The sequence below is a fragment of the Salvelinus sp. IW2-2015 genome, unplaced genomic scaffold, assembly GCF_002910315.2.
Source record: "Salvelinus sp. IW2-2015 unplaced genomic scaffold, ASM291031v2 Un_scaffold1539, whole genome shotgun sequence".
NCBI lineage: Eukaryota > Metazoa > Chordata > Actinopteri > Salmoniformes > Salmonidae > Salvelinus > Salvelinus sp. IW2-2015.
Genome location: NW_019942973.1, coordinates 7,509 through 16,802, shown reverse-complemented (window position 1 = coordinate 16,802; position 9,294 = coordinate 7,509). Strand labels below are relative to the sequence as shown.

General features: G+C 43.7%; 1 pseudogene; it reads right to left on the bottom strand.

The window, feature by feature from the left end:
* The window catches only part of LOC112071171 (F-BAR and double SH3 domains protein 2-like), a 43,960-nt pseudogene extending 36,307 nt beyond the window's left edge, over nucleotides 1–7,653 (bottom strand).
* Nucleotides 7,654–9,294: the final 1,641 nt, after the last annotated feature.

Genomic DNA, 9,294 nt, shown 5'->3' with positions numbered 1-9,294 from the left:
GTGTACTCTTCGTGTCTCTGTTCTCTCTCGCTCTCGTCTTCTGTGTCTCTCTCAGGAGTTGGCAGGAGGATAGCAGTAGACCCATGATGGAATCAGGGACTATCTGATTCTCTATCTGTCAGACAGAGCTGGAGCCTTTTCAGGCCATAACACAACACCTTCCAGTTCCTACTGGACAAATCCAACAGGGTGAGACGACTGTGTGTGTTGTGTCATTTTACCACAGACAGCACAGTTAACATAGCAGCCGTGGGATGGACATGCTCCCGAGGGTTTCCCTCGCCAAGGCTAGACGACAGGCTTGTCCTCGCCTACCCCATCACCCCTACTGGAAACCGCTCCTCACACTCTGTCCACCACCAACCACGCTCCCTCCCGGGCGCCCCACCCACCCCCCTAGCGCCCAGTCATCATTTGTATACGGATTCATCAGGGACGCATGGCCAAGTTGCTGGAAGGCCCCCCAGAGTCACGGGTGGCAGAATCTTTGAAATGTACTGCCTATCCACTCACGGGTGGGCCTACCCGATGCATGGATAATCTCATTGATGTTTGAAACAAACAAACACAACGCCCAAACCAACATGTATGGAATTAGTGGTGGTAGTTGTGTCTGAGACGGCTAGGGTAGAGATAAGAGAGAACCACATTGGCGTTACAAGCAATAAGAGTAGTGCAAGGGTCCCACAGATGCCCAGACGCGTACCAATAAACGTGAAACTATCTTACCCAGTAGGGACCTACTATGATACCTACACAAAGAATAGTCTCTCTCTCTAAAATGGAACCAATTTTGCCTAGATTACGAGGCCAGGAAATAAAGGTAGGGAGAACACAGGAAAGAGAAAAGAGAACAAGCTTAACATCAGAAAGTGACAGTTTCCAGAAACAGTAACACAGAGGGATATACAAGTCTACACAAGAGACAACAGTTATACACAGAGACTAGTAAGTGTACGCTACGATGTCGAGACTCGTGTGTATGTAGACACAGAGTACCAGTAAACACCAGAGCCACAGACACACAGAGCCATTAGATACTCTACACATTTACACAGACACACAGAGACAGTTAACGGACACGTTACACGAACACAGGGACAGTTTACACCATGACAGTTCAGCACGAACAGTCCATCTTACACAGAGCGATTACAAGTTACACCATTGGTCGAGTGTGGTGACACTGTGTATGTATGCCATAACTAGTCGAGTTTTACACTGAGTGAGAGCAGTTACACCCAGACACCAGAAATAACTTACACGCCTTACATCAATTTGACCACCAGAGGGGACCAACTACACACCAGGCACCCAGAGTGGCGTTACAGGTGTTGTTAACACAGAGGACAGTTACCCAAGAGGACCAACTAGACCTATTACGATACAGGTTTACAAAAGGCGAGTGTTAAGCATAGTATCTCGGCAACCAGAGACCAGTCCCACAACCATAAGAGGAGCAGCTTACCACATAAGAGACCCCAAGTTTTACGCAACCAGAGAAAGTCTACACAGAGAGACAGTTCACACCAATGCAAATCAAGGCAACTGTTATCCACCAGCACGCACGCAAGAGACTTACAGGCATCAGTCTGCACACAGAGACATGTTACCACAGAACATGTGTAGGCCACGAAGAAATCCCAAACGAGTTTTACAAGAACAGTTTAGCGCACACAGGGACGGTGCGAGAGTTAACGACCCGACCAGACCGGGCCGGCAGGAGACCCCGAGGATGTCTTGTACAGCCAGTGCTACCGCTAGGATCGCGAGCTTTCATTACAGTAGACAGAAAAATTAGAATGCAACCGCGAGTGCCTTTACCAGAGTGATACTCTGGTGCCTACTCCTCAGTTGTATCACCCGAGCCCGGCTAGTGGGGACCAGAAAGGCGGCCAGACAGGGTGTACTACACCAGCCAGAGGCACTCCCTCTGTAAAAGGACGCTTAATGGAGAACCATTCAGAATGAGGAATACAAGTTGTTTTATGTCTCAACACCTTACGTAGCCAATGCTGACATTCCCTGAGGAATGCTAGTTCACAAAAATGCAAGCAATCCAAGAGAACCCTGTGTTTCAAGTGTTTAAGCGCACGAAGAGGACTAAGTCCAAGATAATTGGCAAATTCATTCTAAAGAAAGACCCACTTCAAGAGACACCAACACAGCCACAACACAAGGAATCATGCCAAGCCATCGAAACCCTAAGTTGGGTGTCACAAGTTAACAACAACTCATCACCAAACACACGAACGTCCGTATACATCTTGAAGTTTGTCCGAAGTTCAACCAAGGAACTCGTGAAGTGTGGCGTGAAGCAAAAGTCCCAAAGCTGGCCAATCCTTTTCCCGAATGCGAAGGGCAAAGCACGAGATGTCTCAACACAACCGAAACATCCAACTAGAATACAACAGACAGCACCATATAGTCTTACCCTGAGTGTACCTAACTGTTGAAAATAGCCGTGTATATTCTGGAACTTGAGAGATTCAACCCCCTCCTGCTCAGCGCAGCTGTCTGCGCGATTGCCCGTTCCGCCGCGAAAAGAAGCCTACTCCGTTCTTGTCAGAGCTTCCCAATTGGGTTAAGTCGAACGCAACTAACATGCACCCACCACCTAAGAAACCACGAGCCACGTACATAGAGCGTGCAAGGCCCCGAAAGAGAACAGCATCCTATTGCATAGAGAATAGATAGCAGCGCGACCCACCAGAGACTTCTCGAGACAATCGGTAGCGTTAGACGAGACATGATATAGAGAACAGAATGAGAAACAGTAGACACAGTTGTCTCTAGAGGTCGGATCTCTTGAAAGTACTCTTCAGTTACGTTCGTTACTTCTCGGGAGACATAAATCCGGCACCAATGACACTGAACAGGATGAGTAGCGAGTTGAAGCTAAGCTCCTTGGACTCCGAAGCGAGCGTATCGGTTTGTCTGTGAGTAGAGCTTATCATAGCGAACATGTGTATACCACGACCTCACTTCTACTTCTGTCTCTGGTCTCGGAGTGCGCTCTCTACCTGATTCATGGTGTGAGCGCCTCGCGGACCAATGGGATATGTAGGTATACCGAAGCGTCGTAGGTCTCTTCAGCATAACGAGCCTTAACAAGGTTTGATAGTGACTGACCACCAGGCGTACATTATGAGTACAAGCCAGCACTTGAGGAAGAATAGCCAGGGTTTGATGAGCAGGAGGTGAATTCGGATAGTGACAGAGTATGAGTGCGTCAGTACGTCTTGCTAAGAATAATAAGTCTGAGCATTATACCATGAGTCCCACAATTCTGCAGTTTAAGTGGCCACTAAGGCGTCTGTGGAAACATCAACTTGTTTGGGTTCACAAGCGAAACTGAGCACCTGTCGACACACTCAGCCACGGATTATTATTAAAACACACAGACTTGAGCGTGCGCCTATGTTTAAAACGTGCCACACACATTACAACAGTCCCCTTCGCGCCACCACGACCAACACCCACTGTCCCACAGACTGTACCAGCATTTAGCAGGATTTGTTTTTTACCTATTGGACCGTGACAGATCTATGTGATCATTTTCTCCTCCTTCAATATTACACACACAGCAGCAGGGACAGATATGTTGACCCCTGCCCGGTGTGCTTATTGGCCCCGTGGATTTGATGGATCCCAGGAATCCTTCCCCAACCTTACGAATCCTCCACCCGTAATAGAAGGCCTGGATAAGATTACCGTCAGGCCATTGTTTACATAATCAACCCTACCCAGGTCAGATGTAGCATGCCTAGCTCGACCCAAAGCGGGCGACGATCAGAGAGACACGATAGAAATGAGACGAGAGAGAACTTTTGACTAGACGATGAGAAAGATATAAAGCCGATAGCAGTTCGGCTGGAAGTCTTACTCTCGAATTGCCGTATATAATCCGTGAATCCGATGATTAATCGAGATGACGAGTGTAGATTCCTGCTCGGCTCTCTCTGGTTAACGATCGCGTGCATCGATCGTGATGATAGAGATCCAGATGCGAAGAATAAAGAGAGAACCTGAGTGAGAGAAAAGAGAGTAGAACGAAGAGATGTGCAAGGACTTGCTGTGCTTTTAAGGCACGTGTTTTAACCCAGGGTCAACACCGCTATCCAGGTCCTTTCTCATACCCAACTTCCCCGAGGATCCCTGGTGGCATGTCTTGAATGTTGTGCACAAAAGACAATCGTGTGTAAATTCCCTGATACCTGCTTCCATGGGTTAATAAGATTGGAGCGTAAGAGATATCATACTTGTAGAACTATAATAGCGTAATAATGAGTGGAGACTGGTCTCTGTTTCTTGTACACCTGTCTCCGATGTAAAAACTTCGGTCTGGGTAACTGTCTGCTGTGTTAAACCTGTCTTCTGCCTTACACTGTATTGTTGATTCCTGTCTACTGTGTCTGTCTTTGTGCACATGCTGCTAGTCTTGACTGTCTCGACTTTCTGTTAACTGCGTCTGTTGTACGTTGTAAACCCTCGTCCTGAAACTGTATAGTAACTGATTATCCTCGGCGAGGTGCTGTGTAACTGTACGGCTGGAACAACAATAACATGAAGTTCCTCTGTGTTGTACTAGACTGTTTCTCTGTTATGATGTGTGCTGTCGTCAGTCTTCTCTGTGCTCTGTATTCACTTGTTTGTAACTGCTCTCCTGCTAACTGTCTTCTGTGTAACTTTCTCTGTTGTAACGTCTGTCTTCTGTATCAACTGTCTCATGTGTTGCGACGTCTCATGTCCATCACAACTGTTTTAAACACATCCATTTTGTACACCTATCTCATGATAAATGTCATCTGTTACACGGTCTCTTAGATAACTGGCCTCTGTTAACGTCGCTGGGCCTGTGGTTATTGCGTCACCTCATCTTCTGATGTAAATGTTGGGTAAAGTAGTGTTTAGTCGTGTTGTGCTGTGTACTCTCCATCCGAGTGGTCCTCTTTATACGCATGGGCATTTTCCTCCGTTCCGACGTTTGGATGTACCTATTTTGGAGATGAAGCTTTGTCCAGATCTATCTAAGTGAGAATATCCAATCCCATGGAACAGCACTAGAAAGTAGGAAACTGTTTATTATTTTTAGTTTTCGTCTTAACTCACCCCTTTATTAGATCTGTCAATAGCACCAGTGTAAGATATAGTCAGTTCTAGCCTGGCCAACCTGATTAGGCCCAACAGATTTGTGCCAGACGCTTTCGAGATAGCTCCAGAATGTAAGCCACTACTGTGTGCTTTGCTTAAACCGCATTTTGTAATCCCAGCCATTGCTCCACTGCCATTGCAGTATGGGCCTCCCAAATCATATAGAGCATGTACCTAGTCAAGAAATCCCTGTCTGCGGTCGTAGTAACATTTAACTGGTGACTTCATATAAGCTGTGAGTAAATTGTTCCTAAAGTACCTAAGCTTCGAAATCTGGGGTGGACACAATCCGGGCTTACTCATTCACAGGTGTTTTTCTGTTACTAAATTTTCTACACTCATATGTGTCCTTACGCTTGGAATGATAATAGTTGTGTAGACACTTGAATAGTAACACATATAAAAGTAAATCAGCGATATGGAAGTCATGTAGTGACCCAAAAAGTGTTTAACCAAATGCAAATATTATAAATTATAGTTCAGAGATTCTATATCTTCAAAGTAGTACACCTCTACTATCGTGCCTGATTGATGACACCTCTTTGCACATCTTTGCATTCTCCTCAACCAGCCTTCACCTTGGGACAATCTGAGTTTTCCCACAATCAGTCGTGAAGTGATGTTCCCCCACCATATGCCTGAGTGCACTTGTTGCTGACTTTTCCTTCACTCTGTGTCCAACTCAATTCCAAACCATCTCAATTGGGTGATGACTCTGCGTCAGGGTATTGAGGAGGCCAGGCTCTCATCTTGAATGCAGCACTCCATCAGCGTCTCACTTCTTAGTCAAATAGCCCGATTAACACGAAACCTGGACTGTGTGTTGAGAGCGTCCTTGTTCTCCTACTTAAAAAACAAGGACAGAGATTTGTGCTTCCTCCGACTTTAAGCGGCACACCAGAATGGTGGATGGCGTATCACTCGCAAGAATTCTGTGGTAGCCATGCTGCGTTAAGTGATGTCTTGTAATTCGTAATCTTTAAATCAACCTGCGAGTTCGAGAGAGAGAGAGAGAGAGAGAGAGAGAGAGAGAGACCGAGAGAGAGAGACAGAGAAAGTTAATTTGATGGTTATCTTTAGTCTTTTGATAGACTGGATGAAGCATTAATTAACAGTGAATCTAAATGAAGAGTCTTTCTCTTAAGTGATTTGGCAACATATGCTCTGGGCGCGCCTGCCAGCAGAGTAGATATGAATGAGAGAGAGAAAGGGGAATGACAAATTGGTTTTTGCATTCTTCATCAAGCCAAGAAAGAAATTGAGAAACCTATCAAACCAAAAACATAGAGACGTAGAAAACCTGAGTCTACGCCTTCACTATGGTGAATCACTAAAACAATACAGGAATACACTAAAGAAGGAACAGCACGTCAGAAATCAGCTCAATGTAATTGAAGAATCCATAGAATCTAACCACTTCTGGGAAAAATGGAAAACTCTAAACAAACAGAACGAAAAGTTATCTATCCAAAATGGAGATGTATGGATAAACCACTTCCCCAATCGTTTTGGCTCTATTACAAAGAACAAAGAACAAACAGCAAAAACATATACAGTGGCTTGCAAAAGTATTCACCCCCCTTGGAATTTTTCCTATTTTGTTGCCTTACAACCTGGGATTAAAATAGATTTTTGGAGGGTTTTATATCATTTGATTTACACAACATGCCTAACACTTTGAAGATGCAAAATATGTTTTAGAGTGAAACAAACAAGAAATAAGACCAAAAAAAAACGGAAAACTTGAGCGTGCATATATATTCACCACTCGAGTGTTGCTTTAGCAGTATGCTTAGGGTCATTGTCCTGCTGGAAGGTGAACCTTCGTCCCAGTTTCAAATCTCTGGAAGACTGAAACAGGTTTCCCCTCAAGAATTTCCCTGTATTTAGCTCCATCCATCATTCCTTCAATGCTGACCAGTTTCCCTGTTCCTGCCAATGAAAAACATCCCCACAGCATGATGCTGCCACCACCATGCTTTACTGTGGGGATGGTGTTCTCAGGGTGATGAGAGGTGTTGGGTTTGCGCCAGACATAGCGTTTTCCTTGATGGTCAAAAAGCGAAATTTTAGTCTCATATGACCAGAGTACCTTCTACCATATGTTTGGGGAGCCTCCCACATGCCTTTTGGCGAACACCAAATGTGTTTGCTTATTTTTTTCTTTAAGCAATGGCTCTCAGCTCTGTGGAGTGTACGGCTTAAAATGGTCCTATGGAGAGATACTCCAATGTGGAGCTTTGCAGCTCCATCAGGGTTATCTTTGGTCTCTTTGTTGCCTCTCTGATTATTTCCCTCCTTGCCTGGTCTGTGAGTTTTGGTGGGCGGCCCTCTCTTGGCAGGTTTGTTGGGGTGCCATATTCTTACCATTTTTTAATAATGGATTTAATGGTGCTCCATGGGATTTTCAAAGTTTCTGATATTTCTTTTACCCAAAACTGATCTGTACTTCTCCACAACTTTGTCCCTGACCTGTTTGGAGAGCTCCTTGGTCTTCATGGTGCCGCTTGCTTGGTGGTGCCACTTGCTTAGTGGTGTTGCAGACTTTGGGGCCTTTCAGAACAGGTGTACGTATAATGAGATAATGTGACACTTAAATAAAGTACACCTGTGTGCAATCTAACTAATTATGTGACTTCTGAAGGTAATTGGTTGCACCAGATCTTATTTAGGGGTTTCGTAGCAAAGGGGGTTTAGAGAATGCCACGACAACTTTTCGTTTTTTTGAATTTTTTGAATTTCTTTAAACAAGTTTTTTTTTTTTTTTCATTTAACTTCACTAATTTGGACTATTTTGTGTATGTCCATTACATGAAATCCAAATAAAAATAAATTTAAATGACAGGTTGTAAAGCAACAAAATAGGAAAAATGCCAAGGGGGATGAATACTTTTGCAAGGCACTGTACATGATCAAATACGAATCAACTATTAAAGACAACCAGAAACCACTAGATTCTCCTTCCAACCCAAAAAGGCTTGTGGTGTTGATTGTATCCTCAATGAAATTATCAAATATACAGACCACAAATTACAATTGGCTGTACTTAAACTCTAACATCATCCTCAGCTTTGGCATCTTCCACAATATTTGGAACCAAGGACTGATCACACCCAATCCACAACCTTGGGGAAATCTTCTGCATTATCATTAACAGCAGACTCGTACTGAGCAAATGTCAAATTGGCTTTTTTAACAAATTACATACCACTTATTGACCCTAATTGACAAACAAACAAAAGGCAAAGTCTTCTCATGCTTTGTTGATTTCAAAAAAGCTTGACTCATTTTGGCATGAGGGTCTGATATACAAATTGATGGAAAGTGGTGGTGGAGGAAAAACATACCACATTTTACAATCCATGTAAACAAACATTGAGTGTGTGGTTAAAATTGGCAGCAAAAAAAATATATACTGTATATATTTCCACAGGGCCATGGGGTGAGCAGCTTGAGCCCCACCCTCTTCAACATACAGTACCAGTCAAACGTTTGGACACAGCTACTTATTCCAGTTTAAAACATATCTTTTCTACATTGTATAAAAATAGTGAAGACATCAAAACTATGAAATAACACAAATGGAATCATGTAGTAACCAAAAAGTGTTAAACATATCAAAATATATTTTATGAGATTATTCAAAGTAGCCACTATTTGCCTTGATGGCAGATTTGCACACTCTTGGAAATCTCTCAACCAGCTTAACCTGGAATGCTTGTCCAAAAGTGTTAAAGGAGTTCCCACATATGCTGAGCACTTATTGGTTGCTTTTCCTTCACTCTGCGTTCAAACTCATCTCAATTGAGTTGAGGTCGGGTGATTGTAGAGGCCAGGTCATTTGATGCAGCACTCCTTCACTCTCCTTGTCCAAACTTTTGATTGGTACTGTACAGTCGTGGCCAAAAGTTTTGAGAATGACACAAATATTAATTTTCAGAAAGTCTGCTGCCTCAGTTTGTATGATGGCAATTTGCATATACTACAGAATGTTATGAAGGGTGATCAGATGAATTGCAATTAATTGCAAAGTCCCTCTTTGCCATGCAAATGAACTGAATCCCMAAAAAAACATTTCCACTGCATATCAGCCCCGCCACAAAAGGACCAGCTGACATCATGTCAGTGATTCTCTCGTTA